The 17,939-nt window shown below is 44.5% G+C and overlaps 1 long non-coding RNA gene across 1 annotated transcript in view; it reads left to right on the top strand.

The window, feature by feature from the left end:
• Positions 1-12,544: 12,544 nt before the first annotated feature.
• Positions 12,545-17,939, top strand: part of LOC130294181 (uncharacterized) — a 78,754-nt gene continuing 73,359 nt past the window's right edge. Inside the window, exon 1 of the long non-coding RNA XR_008848421.1 lies at positions 12,545-12,797. This is a non-coding gene — a long non-coding RNA (uncharacterized LOC130294181). The remainder of the gene's footprint in view (positions 12,798-17,939) is intronic.

Genomic DNA, 17,939 nt, shown 5'->3' with positions numbered 1-17,939 from the left:
GACCTCATCTGTGGCTACACAAAGCACAAATGTGGCAGGTGACAAGGCAGAAACCTTTGATGCACAAACCTCAAGAGGAAACCAGAACTGGAGTCCATGTGAGTAATTTAGAAATGTTTTTTATTTGAATCCCCAATCTATAACACTTTTTATGGTGCACAGTGCCCCCTTCAGAATCCAGTTATGGTTTCCTGCTGAGGTCTGCACATCATACTGCAGTGCTGTCACTTGTACTGGGCATCTAGGGCACAAACCTGGGATTTTTTGCTTGATGCAGCAGATTCCTCCCTTAAAGGGGTACTTCGCCCCTAAACATGTTATCCTCTATCCAAAGGATAGGGGATAAGATGTCTGATCACAGGGGTCCCGATGCTGGGGACCCCTGCGACTTCCCTGCTGCACCCGGCGTTCATTTAGAGCATTGGGTGCAGCGCCGGATGCCGCCATGATGCCCCCTCCCATAAACTTGCATTGAGGAGGCGTGGCCGTAAAGTCATGAATGGGCGTTAATGTAACGAGCCTCTGCCACGCATCGCCAGTCATCCAGCACGAAGTTCACTCCGTGCACCGGATGTCTGGGGTGCCGCACGACAGGAGTCTGTGTGTTCAGACCACCACCAATCCGGAGAACGAGCTGGAAGAAGTTCAGTAAAAGTAGATGATTTTTGTTGGTTTCTACTACATTTCTTCTTGAATATGGATTTTGGTCTTGTGCTATTAGTTTGCAACAAGTTTTCAAATCTCAGTTTGTGGCTGATGGTGTTCATCCCGAATGGACATCACCTTTAAGTGAGCTATGAGACAAGGCTTGCAATTAGAGCAAGGCCATTGAGTCATACATCAATGATATTTAGGTGCAGATATCTGTCAGAAAGGATATGATGTTCAAGCCTTCATAAAATCTTTGTTACTGGCTGTAATTCTGAGCAGATTTACACTACGGGATCAATCTGATTAGCTTTCATGGGATTGAAGACCAGTTCAAGGGGAGTAGGCTTCTCTGTTCACTGCGCCATACGAAAACGGAAACATATTGTGCACATAAAGTCAGAAGTTTCGGATTAATACCATCTTTTTGAGGGACATATGGACTGCGTCTTCTATTTTATGACAGGATAGTTAAAAAACCAAAGATCTGTTCACACATATTGCATTAGACCTAAACTTCGATGCAGATTTAGTCAATCCACATCCCTTCCAGGTGAATAGGTTTTGCAGTGGAAAATTGTGCAGAATAGTAATACCTGGCTGAATCATGATGGGGCTAATCCTGTTTCCACATGCAACAGATCTGCTGCCTGCCTGCCTGCCTGCCTCTGACTTCTGCTGGGGAGATAGAAGTTGAATGTGTAAACATCCCCAAATAGACAGAATTAACAAAAATAAACTCTCCCTGAATAATCCAAATATTTAATATATATGTAAAAGGGTTGGTGTTCACCTTAAAAGAAACAATGGCAGATTATATTGGTTAAAAATAAGGAATTTTAGTTTCCCTTCAGCACTCAACAGTGTCACAAAACACTTGACGCTTGACAGCCCCTTAAGGTAGTAGTGGTAGTAGTAGCAACCCCCTTTAGGTAGTAGTAATAGTAGTAGACCAGCTCCCTTTAGACAGTAGTAATAGCCCCCCTTAGAAAGTAGTAATTGTAGTAGCAGCTGCCCCTTTAGGTAGTAGTAATAGTAGTAGTACCAGTACCCTTTAGATATTAGTAATAGTAGTAGCAGCCCCATTAGGAAGTAGTCATAGTAGTAGCAGCCAACATTAGGTAGTAGTAGCAGCAGCAGCAGCCCTCTTTAGGAAGTAGTAGTAGTAGCCATGTTTAGGTAGTAATACTAGCAGTAGCCCCCTTTAGGTAGTGGTGGTAGCCCCCTTTATGTAGTAGTAGCAGCCCCTTTAAGTAGTAGTAGAAAAGTAGAAGTGGAAGCCCCCTTTAGGTACTAGTAGAAGCAGCCCCCTTTAGATAGTAGTGGCAAACCCCTTTAGATAGTATTAGTACTAGTACTAGCAGTAGCAGCTTCTTAGATAGTGTTTATCTTTTTAAAAAAAAAAAATGTAATACCTATACAGATGATAAATGGGAGATCAACATTAAAATCAACATTGAATAACAATGCTGCTAAATGTATTTCTACAGGGGACAAGTATAACATTTTATATATATATATATATATATATATATATATATATATATATATATATTGCACTGATGAATGTTGAGATTTAAAACATAACATTAATTTCATCTTGATAAAAAAGCTCCAGAAAAAGATATTGCAAATATATAGCAAAAATAGACATATAAGTTTCATGCCGCCATCATGTTGTCCACTTATAAAACAGATATTACCAGTCTCAAAAATAATTATCAGGAGGACTGTTATAATATATATATATATGTATATATATATATATATATATATATATATATATATATATATAGACAATGGATAAGTCAGCCAGCACTATTTGGTTCCAAACTACTATATAGAACTGGCGTACAGGTGCTCGCTGCTGGGCTAGATATACAGCAACAGAAGAGTACAGCATCACACTGCTAGCACAAAGATATAGATAAAACATGAGTATATAGATCAAACATGAAAAGCTATACAGCTATAATGCAATAAATGAAAATATGGAATCATGAAAATATGCAATAGTGAGGTACTTAGCTTGCAAATTTGGCGGCCAAATAGCTTGGACCGTCCCACCACGGTAAGGTGACCTCATTGGGACGGACCCTACACTATGAATATGCCTCTGTGTGAACAGTTTACCTTCACCTTACCGTGGTGGGACGGTCCAAGCTATTTGGCCGCCAAATTTGCAAGCTAGCCCAGCAGCGAGCACCTGTACGCCAGGTCTATATAATAGTTTGGAACCAAATAGTGCTGGCTGACTTATCCATTGTCTGTATTAAACATACAGGGGAGTGGCTACCTCCATGTTGGCTCCTGCACCCCACCCACCTCAATCAGGTTTATATAAGGTGTCATGGATGTTCCAGATCTTACATTGCCTGCTGAACTGTTCACACAGAGGCATATTCATTGTGTAGGGTCCGTCCCAATGAGGTCACCTTACCGTGGTGGGACGGTCCAAGCTATTTGGCCGCCAAATTTGCAAACTAAGTACCTCACTATTGTATATTTTCATGATTCCATATTTTCATTTATTGCATTATAGCTGTATAGCTTTTCATGTTTGATCTATATACTCATGTTTTATCTATATCTTTGTGCTAGCAGTGTGCTGCGGTACTCTGTACAAATATATATTTGCTGTACAAATATATAATATACCATATTTATCGGCATATAACACACATTTTTTAGGCTAAAATTTTTAGCCTAAAGTCTACCTGCGTGTTATATGCCGATAAGCTGCTGCAGTTCAATGATTTAAAGCGGGCGCTTTAAATCAATGAACTCCAGCGGCTTTTGCAGGTCCAATGACCTGCCGTCGCTGCCCGATTCCTCTGCCCCTGCCTATCCTGAGGTCCAGAGACTGCCGGCGCCGCTGCCCCATTGCCTCCCCCATCCCCGGTTTTTCTGACCCCGCAGAAACCCCCAGGAAAGACAGGGGGAAAGAGGCCGTCGCTGCCCGCTTCTCTCTCCTTGCCTTTCCTGGGGTCTAGAGCCCTGCTGCCGCCGCTTCTCTCCCCCTGGCTATCGACGCTGCTGCCCCTTCTCTCCCCCTGGCTATCGGTGCCGCTGCCCCATTGCCGGCGTCACTGCCCCATTGCCTCCCCCATCTCTGGTTTTATAATTACCTGTTGCCGGGGTCGGGTCCGCACTGCTTCTGGCTCCGGTGTGGCGTCCCCTGAGTCGTTGCTATGCGCTGCGCAATGACGAGTGACGTCACGTTGAAGACGCCACTCGTCATTGCGCCTCCCAGTGCATAGCAACGACGCAGGAGACACCACACCAGAACCAGAAGCAGCGTGGACCCGACCCCGGCAACAGGTAATTATAAAACCGGGGATGGGGGAGGCAATGGGGCAGCGGAGCCGATAGCCAGGGGGAGAGAAGCGGCTCTGACAGCCAGGGGGAGAGAAGCGGCGGCAGCAGGGCTCTAGACCCCAGGAAAGGCAGGGGGAGAGAAGCGGGCAGTGACGGCCTCTCTCCTTCTGACTTTCCTGGGGGCTTCTGTGGGGTCAGAAACAGTGTATCGGGGTATACACATGCACACACACGCACCCTCATTTTACCAAGGATATTTGGGTAAAAAACTTTTTTTACCCAAATATCCTTGGTAAAATGAGGGTGCGTGTTATAGGCCAGTGCGTGGTATACCCCGATAAATACGGTATATACAAAGTTTTCAGTTGTTATAATTAGTATCCATCCACTTATTATGCTCCAGAATCCACATTTACTGTATATTAATCCACAGATGATTCAAACAGCAATCAGAAATAGCAGCAGGATAGTCTCAAATATTTGGCATCATTAGCACATATCACTTGCCACAGTTCAATCACAAAGTATATATTGCATAGTGTCCAGACTATAGGTTTCTTGTGGTTAGTAACACACTTCCAAACTTGTCAATTGTATGTGTGACACTTGTTGTCAGTTTATATATATATATATATATATATATATATATATATATATATATATATATATATATGACACTCATAGCATATAGTCCTTGTAGATATCACAGTGCCACATATTCAACCTGCATAGATGTATATTATTGATGCATGAAGTCCATTATATAATTGACTGTAGAGTTCATATGGCAGGTGAAAAAAGTCCAGTATGCATAAAGGTGCTGTGTGGTGGATACATAGAAAAAAACTGAATTTCTGCGCTTGCTTCAGCAAGGTCCGGATAATCTTTCAGGTGAATGAAGTCCTCCGATGGTCTGATTTCTTATGATTCAATGCGTTTCCCTCTTAGCGGTTCATCAGGAATCAAATTGATCGGTAGCTGCTGTGAAGCATGCTGTTGGCATGACACTAATGCGGCCATGTCCGCAATCAGTGTCATGCCAACAGCATGCTTCGTAGCAGCTAACAATCAATTTGATCAGTGCCATATATATATATATATATATATATATATATATATATATATATATATATATGCCATAAAACCATTTCATTGGATGCAATACAAGTGATACAAATGTGCAATTAGTTGAAAACACACCCATCTTACAATCTCATTGGTGCACTCATCTTCAAAAATAGTGATTTCAGGTTGACATGGCAACCCAATATAAATATTGTAATAAACACATTTATAAAGTGTCCAGTGCCATAAAACATACAGTGCAATATAATCTTATATAGGTACCTTCAGTACCAGTTGTATATCACCTAAGATCATCTCTGGATTATGCCGATCGTAGCCATTCCAAAACACATGCATGTTTGTAAACATGGTGTCCGCTCATGTGCCGGAAAAATTCTGGCATCTCTGGGCGTCACTTCCACCTCTCACCATTCACTATAGTATTGTTTGTAAACATAGTGTCTGCGCATGTTACGGGAAATCCCGGCATCTCTGTGTGTCGCGTCCACTTCTCACTATTCGCCATAATATGTGTCAATCAAACGTACGTCATGCCCTTAGCCATATTCGGCATCTTTTTTTATATTTTTTATTTCTTTTATTTATTATTTTTAATTTTATTTTTATTTCTTTTTTTATTTTAGTTATTAATTTTTAATTTGTATTTTTTATTTATTATTTATTTTTCATTTTTTTCATTCATTATTTGTTTTTCATCCTGTTCAGCGTTTATATGCAATTATTTTTATGATTTTGGACTTTTTGTACATTTATCCTGGGCTGGCTGCTCAGGCAACAACGAGCACAGGGGTCGAGGCCCGGCGCTGTCTCATACATTCTCTCTCTCTCTCTCTCTCTCTCTCTCTCTCTCTATATATATATATATATATATATATGCGAAAAAAACAAAAAAACAAAGTCAGAGCATGTAGTACCCCTAATATTAAAGGGGTATTCCAGGCAAAAACTTTTTTTTTATATATCAACTGGCTCCGGAAAGTTAAACAGATTTGTAAATTACTTCTATTAAAAAATCTTAATCCTTCCAATAGTTATTACCTTCGGAAGTTTTCTGTCTAACTGCTCAATGATGATGTCACGTCCCGGGAGCTGTGCATGATGGGAAAATATCGCCATAGGAGCTGCACAGCTCCTGGGACGTGAGTCATCAGAAAGCAGTTAGACAGAAAACAGCAACTCAACTTCAGAAGCTAATAACTCTTGGAAGGATTAAGATTTTTTAATAGAAGTAATTTACAAATCTGTTTAACTTTCCGGAGACAGTTGATATTTAAAAAAAATGTTTTGGCCTGGAATACCCCTTTAATAACGGCAAGGTGGTCACTGGAGATCAAGAAGAGGCAGAGCTATTGAATGGGTTATATAGTTATTTATATATAAAGGTAGAGAGGAGCTAATGCAGGCCGGGCCAGTGCTGGTAACTAGAGATGAGCGAATCTTTGAAAAATTCTATTCAGTCGGTTCGGTCCAAATTTATTCGCAACAAATCGCTATAAAAAATGACTATTTCTGGGCTACAGAGAGCCTCAATATGGGGTGTAGAACACTTTGCCTTGCTGTAACACGCATAGGGAGTGTGCTGTGTTAGTGAAATAACACTGTTATTCGGTATGACATGCAGATTAGAGGTGTCGATATTAGAATCACTGTCGCAGAGTGGCACAATGACAGACGCTGGAGGTGACATTATGAAGAGACCATAATCTGGCAGAATGACACAGCGTGGAGGTGGCGGCAGCATGAGGAGACCATATAGTGGCTAAATGACCCAGCCTGGAAGTGGCAACAACCTGATAAGACCATAGGGCCTCAGAATTGAAAAGATTAAAGATATTTTTTAACATTTAAATTAAAGATTACAAATAGATTAACCTAAAAAGTTTTATTCAATGTGCCAGCAGCATAAAGGGACAACATGGCGGCACAGTGAAACAGCCTGAAGGTGGCAGCAGCACAAAGAGACCATAATCTGGCAGAGTGACACAGCCTGGAGTTGGCGGCAGCATGAGGAGACCCTATAGTGGCTGAATGACAAAGCCTGGAGTTGGCGGCAGCATGAGGAGAACATATGGTGGAAGAATGAGACAGCCTGGAGCTGGCATCAGCATGAGGGAACATATAGTGGCAGTATGAGACAGCCTGGAGCTGGCATCAGCATAAGGAGAACATATGGTTGCAAAATCAGGAAGCCTGGAGGTGACATCAGCAGGAGGAGAACATATGGTGGCAGAATGAGACAGCCTGGAGCTGGTATCAGCATGAGGAGAACATATGGTTGCACAATTAGATAGCCTTAAGGTGGCATCAGCATGAGGAGAACATATGTTGGCAGAATGAGACAGCCTGGAGGTGGTATCAACATGAGGAGAACATATGGTAGCAGTGTGAGACAACCTGGAGCTGGCATCAGCATGAGAACAAATGCTGGCAGAATGAGACAGCCTGGAGCTGGCAATAGCATGAGGAGACCATATGGTGTCAGAATGAGACAGCCTGGAGGTGGCATCCACATGAGGAGAACATATGGTGGCAGAATGAGACAGCCTGGAGTTGGCATCAGCATGAGGAGAATATATGGTGGCAGAATGAGACAGCCTGGAGGTGGCATCAGCATGAGAACATATGGTGGCAGAATGAGACAGCCTGGAGCTGGCATCAGCATGAGGAGAACATATGGTGGCAGAATGAGACAGCCTGGAGGTGGCATCCGCATGAGGAGAACATATGGTGGCAGAATGAGACAGCCTGGAGTTGGCATCAGCATGAGGAGAATATATGGTTGCAGAATGAGACAGCATGGAGGTTTTTAATTTATATTGTTTAGGGCTTCTCTGAAATTATCAAACTTTGCCTTCCTAAAGTTCATAGTTTTAGTGGCCCCTCAAGAGATATCCCTTATTGAATAACAAGCTATAATGTATTATATTATGATCACTATTTCCTAGGTATCCTTCTACTTGGACATTAGTTACTCTGTCAGGTCTGTTGGTTAATATTAAGTCCAGTAGGGCGCTCCCTCTGGTCGGGCCCTGCACCATTTGGGACAGATATTTGTCTTTAGCTAGAAACCTGTTTCCTTTATGAGATTCACGGGACTCAGTCTCCCAGTTTATATCAGGATAGTTAAAGTCCCCCATTATTATCACCTCATTCTGATTTGCTGCCTTGTTTGTTTGCCTCAGTAATTGATCTTCTGCCATTATGTTTCCAAAGGATAGGGCATAAGATGCCTGATCGCGGGAGTCCCGCCGTTGGGACCCCCGGGATCTTGCACGCGGCACCCCGTTTGTAATCAGTCCCCGGTGCGTGTTAGCTCCGGGTCTGATTACCGACGACCACAAGGCCGGCAGCGTGTAACGTCACGCCTCCGCCCCCGTGTGACGTCACGCTCACTGCAAGCCTACGGGAGGCTATCACGCCCTCTCCCGTAGGCTTGCATGGAGGGGCGGAGCGTGATGTCACACGGGGGCGGAGGCATGACGTCACACGCCGCCGGCCTTGTGGTTGTCGGTAATCAGACCCGGAGCGAACACGCTTCGTGGACTGATTACAAACGGGGGGCCGCGTGAGAGATCCCGGGGGTCCCCAGCAGCGGGACTCCAGCGATCAGGCATCTTATCCCCTATCCTTTGGATAGGGGATAAGATGTCTAAGCACTGGAGAACCCCTTTAAAGGGGTTCTCCCTTGTTTATACTGTTTTTGTTATTATGTTTGTGTGTTATGTGTGTGTATACGTATGTGTTTTTTTTATGTGTGTTGTGATTATGTATATATGTAATTTTTTACCTTTTGTGAAGATCCGGAAGCTGGCCCCTTTTTCTTCCAGTGGGTTGCTGTGCTCCTCAGCCTCCGCCATGTTGGGTTCGGTAAGTGGGATGTCGGGGGGGGGGGGGGGTGTTCTTGCTTCTGTCCTTACTATCTTCTGACGTCCGAGGCAAATCTTTTCTTCCTGTTTCTTCGTGGCTCAGCGACGAATCTGCGGCCTCTTCTGGTGCATGCGCAGGTAGTTTTTTTTTTTTTACCAATAAAGTTTTTTTTGTCTAATTGACAAACTGTCTGCGCATGCGCGAGTACGCTAGTGCTACGCTAACAGCGTAGCGTATGTTAGGTCTACGCTAATAGCGTAGCTTCGCGCAAGCGCAGACAGTTTGTCAATTAGACAAAAAAACTTTATTGGTAAAAAAAAAAACTACCTGCGCATGTGCCGGAAGAGGCCGCAGATTCGTCGCTGAGCCACGGAAGAAACAGGAAGAAAAGATTCACCTCGGACGTCAGAAGATCCCCCCACCGAACACAACATGGCGGAGGCCGAGGTGTACAGCAACCCACTGGAAGAAAAAGGGGCCAGCTTCCGGATCTTCACAAAAGGTAAGAAAATACATATATACATAATCACAACACACATAAAAAAACACATACTTATACACACATAACACACAAACATAATAACAAAAAACAGTATAAGCAAGGGAGAACCCCTTTAAGGTCATAACAGGCTAAGGAGTAAAGGGGTTAAACATTCCTCCACACTTAAAGCCATCTTTTCCCCAAGCACAAGTGGCAAGTGCTACTCGCCCTAAAAAAGGGCGGCCCCACACAGGAACCTCTCCCTATTTCCACCTTCAAACGCTGCCATTTCCCAGGGTTTTTAGGTGGAAATAGGGATTGGTTCCTGTGTGAGGCCGCCCTTTTAAAGAAGAGTAACACTTTCCTCGAAAAGGTGGAAGGGAACAACGTATTGTCCATTGTAGCTGGTGGTGGTAAAAACTTCCCCTGTAAGGTCCTACTCTCACCCTATTAATTCCCTTATTGGCAAGTGTTTCTCGCCCTAAAAATGGTAGCCCCACACAGGAACCTCTCCCTATTTCCACCTAAAAACCCTGGGAAATTGCAGTGTTTGTAGGAGGAAATAGGGAGAGGTTCCTGTGTGGGGCCACCCTATTTAGGGTGAGTAACACTTGCCAAGAAGGGAATTAATAATGCGAGAGTAGGGCCTTACAGGGGAAGTTTTTACCTCCACCTGTTAAAATGAACCATACGTTGTTCCCTTCCACCTTCCACTATCCATATTTGTGAAGTGTTGGTATGGCACCATGGTCAATCTACTCTGAGGCATCTGGCATTGGCGGCTGGAAATCCTGGCTGATCCATGCCTGATTCATCTTCACAAAGGTCAGTCTCTCCACATTTTTCGTGGACAGACGAGTCCTCCTTGGAGTGGCTATGGCCCCCGCCACACTAAACACCCGCTCTTATGGCACACTACTGGCTGGACAGGACAGCTTTTCAAGGGCAAACTCTGCTAGTTGTGGCCACAAATCAAGTTTGGCTACCCAGAAGTCCAGCGGATCTCCAAGGTTTGTTGGCATGGTCATGTCAAGGTATGCCACCACCTGCTGGTTCAGGTTCTGCTCCATGTCTACCTGATGCTGATGAGTTGCTTCACTATGTGAGTGAAGAAATCTCATCAGCGACTGTAGACTCAGGCTGCTGCTGATGGAGCTGGTACTGCTCCTGCCACCCCTCCCCTCCCTAGCAGTCATGGCAGTGGAAGGTGAGCACAGAAGGCCCCCCCGAGTCAGACCTGCGAGAGGATGGACAATGGCGCAAATAGGCATCGGCCAACTGACTACGTAGGATGTCTTTGTAGTAGGTCAGTTTTTCCTCTCAGTGGGTGTAAAAAAGGCCCCCATTTTGTGCCGGTAGCAAGGGTCCAATAAGGTGGAGAGCCAGAAGTCATCCCGCTGCCATTTGGTAACAATTTGTTGGTCACTACGCAAGCAAGTGAGCATAAATTGTGCCATTTGTGCAAGTGGCTCGGAGGAACTCCCTTCCTCCATTTCCACTGCATGCAGCCACAGAGTGTCTCTCTCTCTCTCTCTCTCTCTCTCTCTCTCCCACTCCATCTCCCTCTCTCTCTCTCTCTTGTTAGTGAAACGATTTGTGAAATTCGTAATGAATTCAGATTTGTCAGATTCGATTTGCTCATCCCAAATATATATATATATATATATATCTCTAAAGCCACCACTCTACCTGTAACCATCCTCCTGATATGCATAGGTCCTGTGGCCCCTGTTGTCTTCTCTGGCTGCTTGATATTCTTTGCCATCCTTCTCTCTCCTTGTCTACATCTCCCAGCAATCATTGCAGCTCTGCCAGCCAGCTCACTCTCTGAGAGCAGCTCCTAACTTCCTGCTCTGATCAGCAGAGAGAGATTCAGTGTCTCATTGGCTAAGGCTGCACACACCTCCCAGTTCTCAGCACTAAGGGGAGCATGACTCATCAGTGCAGAGAAAAAATCATGTGGGGGCTGCTTTCAAAGAGGGATTTGGACAGAGACACAGTGGATGGCTGGATGATGTCATTCCCTCACTTCATGCGTGTAAGTGACAACTAATGAGGGAAAACTTCTCTATATAGCTAATGAATGATATTTAGACTATTAAATAGGTGATGACAGGGAGAGTTAAGTTACTTCTGGGTCAACACTGTTGCTCGCATTTGACAGCCCCCTGTTGGCTGACAACAAGAATAGTATAACATACATAAATACGGTACATATTACTTGCACATTCAAAGCAACATCAATAAAACCATAAATCAGTTCACGTGTGGTTTCCTGTAATCTAAGACAAGTGCAGACCAATTTGAGCTTACTGAAATTTTTATTATGCAGAGGCACAGCAGTCTTGTTGGATGCACATCTTATCTAAATGCACAAAAGCTTAGTGGTTACATTCACAATTTTAATGCAATACAACCTTGACAAGAATACAGCAATATTCAACAGGTCAAATTGTTCTCCGGGCCTTGTTCTTTTTACAGGGGCACCTACTTTGTTTGATTTACTTCACACAGTACCATACTCAGTTTCTGATGTCTGTTTGGGAACTACCAGATGTGTCCTCTACACAAATGGCCCTCATTTACTATTGCAAACCCGACATGTTTTGCGGGTTGTGCGCCAAATTCTGTCGCATTGCGCCAGAAATTCTGTCTGCGGCAGATATTGGGCCAGAATTTGCGCCAGAATTGAAAAAACCCAGACTAACTCTCCATTTTGCTAAGAAAACCCGAAAAAGGGGCGTGGTCATCTGGAAAAGGGGTGTTGTCTCTGAAAAGGGCCGTGTTCCCAACATTTTCACAAAAACCCAACATATTTACTAAAGTTTCCACATAAAATGTGGTGGATTTGAGCTGAGGAAAACCAGACAGATCAGAGCATGTGTAAAAAAAGGAAAATGTAGGGAAAGTGGAAAATGTAGGGAAACCTTAGTAAATACCGTGGAAAATATATTGTAGGGAATTAAAACCCACAAAGAAACCTACACTCCACTCTTAGTAAATAAGGGCCATTTTGTTAAATGGGCATTGTCAGAATCAAGAACTTTGTTGTATATGTTGGCAAAACAATAATCTTTCTAATATATTTCATGAGAAAATGTTATTTCCTTTTTTATAGAAATCATGGCTTATAGAAAAAGACCACTAGGGGTCCCCATACCATCCATCCATCCAACATAATACTGTCCGGCTGCAGCATCATCTTTGTCCCAGTTGAAAAAAACGGCAGGGACAAAATCCAAAGAGTAGGAGCGGGACTAGCACTCCTCTGTGCTTACTCATGTCCTGTCAGACTGCAGGATGAAAACAGAGAGGAAAGGGTTACAGAGCAGCCTGCAGTGATTGGATGAAGAAACCCAGCAAAGCACAGAAGATACAGGGAGGAAGTGAATGCATGGTGAGTGAGGGTGGGCTCAGTGCTCGCCTCAGACATGCCCTTTCCTGAGCAGTGGATGTCAGAATGAGTGAGCAGCTGAACAGAGGGATTTTTGAGCCAAATACAAAAGCTAGACACATAAAAAAGACATTTAAAGCATCTGCATAATGTAGTGAGTAACACGCGGATGTATTATATTTTTGGTGATATGACAGACATACTCCAATTTCTCAAAATATAATTTTAATACTTTATAGCTAGTGGAATCGGGATGCCATCTTACACTGTGGGGTCTATCTAGGGGTGTGTTCCACCTTGTTCTCCTAAGTTTGGCTGAGCTGACTATTGAAATGACAGTCAAACAGCATAGAGAATGTTACGGCACTGTGTCTGTGGCACGACCATAATTTTACACAGTGCCAACACAGTATCTGCCAGTACTGCTTCTGTCTTCCACAAGATTGTAGTGGCAGTCACTTCACTAACTCACAATCTGCCCTGTTAACACTAGGACACACTTGACAAAGTACTATAGCCTAAGCTCCTGCAAAGACTAGCCTTACACTCTCCCATCTCTCTTGTACCGTGTTGGGCCACCTCTAGCCTGGATAAAGGATGAGATGTGTTTGGGCATGGAGGCATACAGGTTCCATATGACATCCTATGACACATTTCCCCACAAATGTTGCAGCTGGTCCTGAGGATTCAGCACACTTATAGTGTTCTGACATTGACGTTCCAGCTGGTTTAATAATTGCTTAAATAGTGATAAATCTGGTGACCAGGCAGCAGAAGGAAGTGATGCCATCTAGAGAGACATTGGGAAACCCTTGCTGTGTGTGGACAAGCATGAGAGACAACACATGTGGCCGCAGGATGTCCTGCACATTTTGCTATTCGTGCTTTCCCTATTACTACTAGGGCTGACCAGAAGTCATATGCAATGGCTCCCCGGATCATCACACCAGCAGTTGGAGCAGTGGGTTGCTCAACAGCAAAGGCAGGATTGAAGCTCTCACCAGGAGGCCTCCATACTCCAACCAGACCATCATTGGATCTGCAAAGAAAATAAAGGGGTCCCGACACTCACATTATGCTTCAAGTGCCTCTGTGTTTATTCATAAAGCATCTTTAAGGTAAAGTTACGACACACAGTGTCGCAACTTTACCTTACAGATGCTTTATGAATAAACACAATAGTGCTTAAAGCATTACATGAGTGTTGGGACCCCTTTATTTTCTTTGTTCTATGATTTGTCCGTGAGCGCCACAAGGAATGAGTGCCGACTCATACTATCTATTCATCGTTGCATCTCCAACTGAACCTGGATTCGTCGGTAAAGATGACACTGTTCCAGTCTGTATCAGTCCAGGTTACTTATTTATGTCACCACTGCAAATTAAGGTGATTGTGGCTGGCTGTCTATGGCAGGACATGTTATGGGCACCACAACACCAAACTTCCTTCGACTAAGCGCCTGGAAATTTTCCTAGTGTTGTGTAATGAAGAGAGAGGGGTGTGTAATGAAGAGACTGAGGTGTGTAATAAAGAGACAGAAGGCTGTAATGAAGAGACAGGGTTGTGTAAGTGTAACAATGCTGGATGTGGATCCACTGACCTGAGTGGCTGATGACAAGGACCTTATCAGGGAGCGGAGTCTAAGGTGCCGCTGGTCTTCAACAGAGCCCGCCACAAGGCAGAATGGATTTGCTGCGGCAGGCGACACCCAGGTCGCTACCCCCAATTCGACTTGACCACACAGGTTGCTGGGAGAGGCGAAATACAGTAGGATGAGGCAGAGGCGTAGTCGGACTTAGCAGAAGGTCAAGGCAGCCGGCAAAGGTGCGTAGTCAAATAACGTAGCTGAGAGGTCAGAGCAAGGGCAAGGCAAACCGACAGTATGGAATGCTTAATCTCAGGCAAAGGGCACTGAAGATCCGGCAGGGAAGAGTGGGAGGTGCAGGGACTTATAGAATAGTGTCAGGTGTTTCACATAGTTATGGGCATACTGGCCCTATAAATTTCAAGGCTCCAGCGCTCGCGCCCTAGGAGACGGGGATGTGCGCGCCGGAGCTGAGAGGCAAAAGACAAAGCAGCAGAGGAGCATGGTAAGTGACGGGCTGGGATTCGCATGCGGGTGCATCCCGCAATGCGAATCCCAGCCCCATCGGCAGCAGGGGAGAGGGGGACAGTGTGCTCATGGCCAGGGGAGCAAGGTGTAACAATACACCCCCCCCTTTGGTCTCAGAAATTGAGAGTAGATCACGGTCCAGGATATTTTCTTCAGGCTTCCAGATCTCTCCTTCGGACCAAATCCTCCCCAATCCACAAGATAAAAGCGTTTTCCTCTGATAAACTTGGAGTTCAAAATCTGTTTTACAACATAAACATCAGAGGTACCAGAGATGGGAGTAGGAGAAATGGTTGTGAATGACAGATTTTAAGAGGGAGACATGGAAGGAATTCGGAGTTCCGTACTTGCTCATCAACCGCAGGAACTCCGGAAGAAGAGGATAAAGGAAGAGAAAGAAGAGGATGAAGTCCATAAACTATGAAGAAAGGTGAAGTTCCAGTAGATTCAGAATTCTTATGATTGTATGAGAACTCTGCCCAAGGAAGTAAATCGACCCAGTCGTCTTGACGAGCAGAAATGAAATGGTGAAGATAGTCTCCTAAGACCTAATTCACCCTCTCAACCTGTCCATTGGATTGAGGGTGGTAGGCTGAGGGAAAGTCCAGCTTGACTTGGAGATGTGAGCAGAGGGCCCGCCAGAACTTAGAGATGAACTGGACTCCACGGTTGGATACAATATGTGAGGGCAAACCATGCAAACGGAAGATGTGGCAAAGGAACAGTTTAGCAATCTGAGGTGCAGACGGAAGTCCAGGCAGCGGCACAAAATGAGCCATTTTAGAAAATCGGTCCACTACCACCCAAACGACAGTATTGCCTCCGGAAGATGGAAGGTCAGTAATGAAGTCCATAGCAATATCAGTCCAGGGAAGCTCTGGAACAGGCAAAGGCTGTAGAAGACCTGCAGGTTTAGAACGAGGGGTCTTATCCCGGGCACAGACCGAACAGGAACGGACAAAATCAACGACATCCTGTCTTAAACTAGGCCACCAATATTGTCTGGAGATGAGCTGTAAGGACTTACGAGTTCCAGAATGACCAGCCAGAAGAGAGGAATGGCTCCATTTCAAGATTCGGAGTCTTAAATGGGGAGACACATAAGTCTTTCCAGGAGGCAGGTGCAGAAGATTTGCTGGGGGGATAAGACGCTCAGGAGGAATAATATTCTGAGGAGGAGATGCTCGGTCTTGCACATCAGAAGACCTGGAAAGAGCGTTAGCTCGAAGATTCTTCTTTGCAGGACAGAAGTGGATGTAAAAGTCAAATCTAGAGAAGAACGGAGACCATCGGGCCTGCCGGGGGTTGAGACGATGGCATGTCTAAAGATAAAGTTCTTGTGGTCAGAATTGTTTTTCTCCACGGGAGAGAAGGTTTTAGAGAAAAAGCCACAGGTTACAATTCTTCCCTTAGAGGACTTTTGCGTTAAGACAGCTCCTGCTCCAACCAAAGCTACATCCACCTCCAAAAGAAAAGGCTTGCCAGAGTCGGGTCTAGACAGGACCGGAGCCGAAGCGAAGGTGGACTTTACCTGTTTAAAAGCATCTTCAGACTCTGGAGTCCAGACCTTGGGATTAGAAGGCTTCTTGGTGAGAGAGACAATGGGTACTACCAAGGTGGAGTAATGCAGAATAAATTGCTGACAGTAATTGACAAAACCAAGAAAACACTGAATAGCTTTTAAGTCGGTAGGTCGTGGCAAGTCCAGTACAGCTGACAACTTGTTAGGATCCATCTGTAGACCTTGACTAGTAACAATGTAACCCAGAAAAGGAAGACTGGACTTTTTCGAAAACACACTTCTCAGGTTTAGTGTAAAGATGGTTGTCACAAAGACGTAAGACCTTGCGGATGTGGGAACGAGGAGTCTGAAGATTGGGCGAGTAGATGAGTATACCGTCTAAATAGACCACGACACAAGTGTATAAGAGGTCACGAAAGATATCATTAATTAACTCCTGGAAGACTGCTGGAGCATTACATAGTCCGAACGGCATCACGAGATACTCAAAAATGTCCATCTCGAGTATTAAATGCAGTCTTCCATTCTTCACCTTCTCTTATGCGAATCAGGTTATAGGCACCTTGAAGGTCTAGTTTGAAGAAGATCCTCGCCCCATGGAGACGGTCAAATAACTCAGAGATCAAGGGAAGAGGGTAGCGGTTCTTTACTGTGATTTTATTCAGTCCACGATAGTCAATGCAGGGTTGCAGAGAACCGTCTTTTCTCTCTACAAAGAAGAATCTGGCTCCGGCAGGGGAAGATGACTTCCTAATAAAGCCTTTTTGAATATTTTCTTGAATATATTTAGACATGTCCTGAGTTTTAGGAATAGGCAGAGGGTAAATTCTTCCCCGAGGAGGAGTGGTCCCGGACAATAAGTCTATAAAACAATCATAGGGATGATGAGGGGGCAATACTTCAGCTTGTTTCTCAATGAAGACATCAACATAGTCCTGAAGAAACGAAGGCAAACCAGGCAGAGGAGAGTTTGAATGCAGTGACCGCTGCAATAAGGTCCCCAATGGAGAACTTCTCCAGTTTTCCAATCCAGCTTGTGGGGCATGGAGTTGCAACCAAGGAAGGCCAAGCAGGAGAGGAGAGGTACAGTGAAGAAGTACATGGAAGGACAAGTTCTCCTTATGCAAGACTCCGACCTGCATTGATATCGGTTCTGTGCGGTATAGCACGGTACAGTCCAGATTTTCTCTGTTAACTGTAGAGATGTACAAGGGCTTCAAAACGCGAGACACCAGCAGATGATACCTATGTACTATGGAGGCATCAATAAAATTTCCTGTGGAAGCAGAATCCAGGAAGGCAAGAACGGAAATATTCTCTTTGGTGTGTAGAGAAAGCTGGACCGACAAATTCAAGCGTGGAGAGGTGGTGTTCACACCTAGGGAGGCCTCTCCAGCGTTTCCCTGTGACTGTGGATGTACAGGACAATCTTTGAGGAAATGATCTGCACTGGGGCAGTAGAGACATAGATTCTCAGCTCGTCGGCAAGTTCTTTCCTGCAGAGTCAGG

Source organism: Hyla sarda, chromosome 1 (assembly GCF_029499605.1).
Source record: "Hyla sarda isolate aHylSar1 chromosome 1, aHylSar1.hap1, whole genome shotgun sequence".
NCBI classification, from domain to species: domain Eukaryota; kingdom Metazoa; phylum Chordata; class Amphibia; order Anura; family Hylidae; genus Hyla; species Hyla sarda.
The sequence above is the reverse complement of the archived record's forward strand: the minus strand, read 5'-3'. Positions and strand labels throughout refer to the sequence as shown.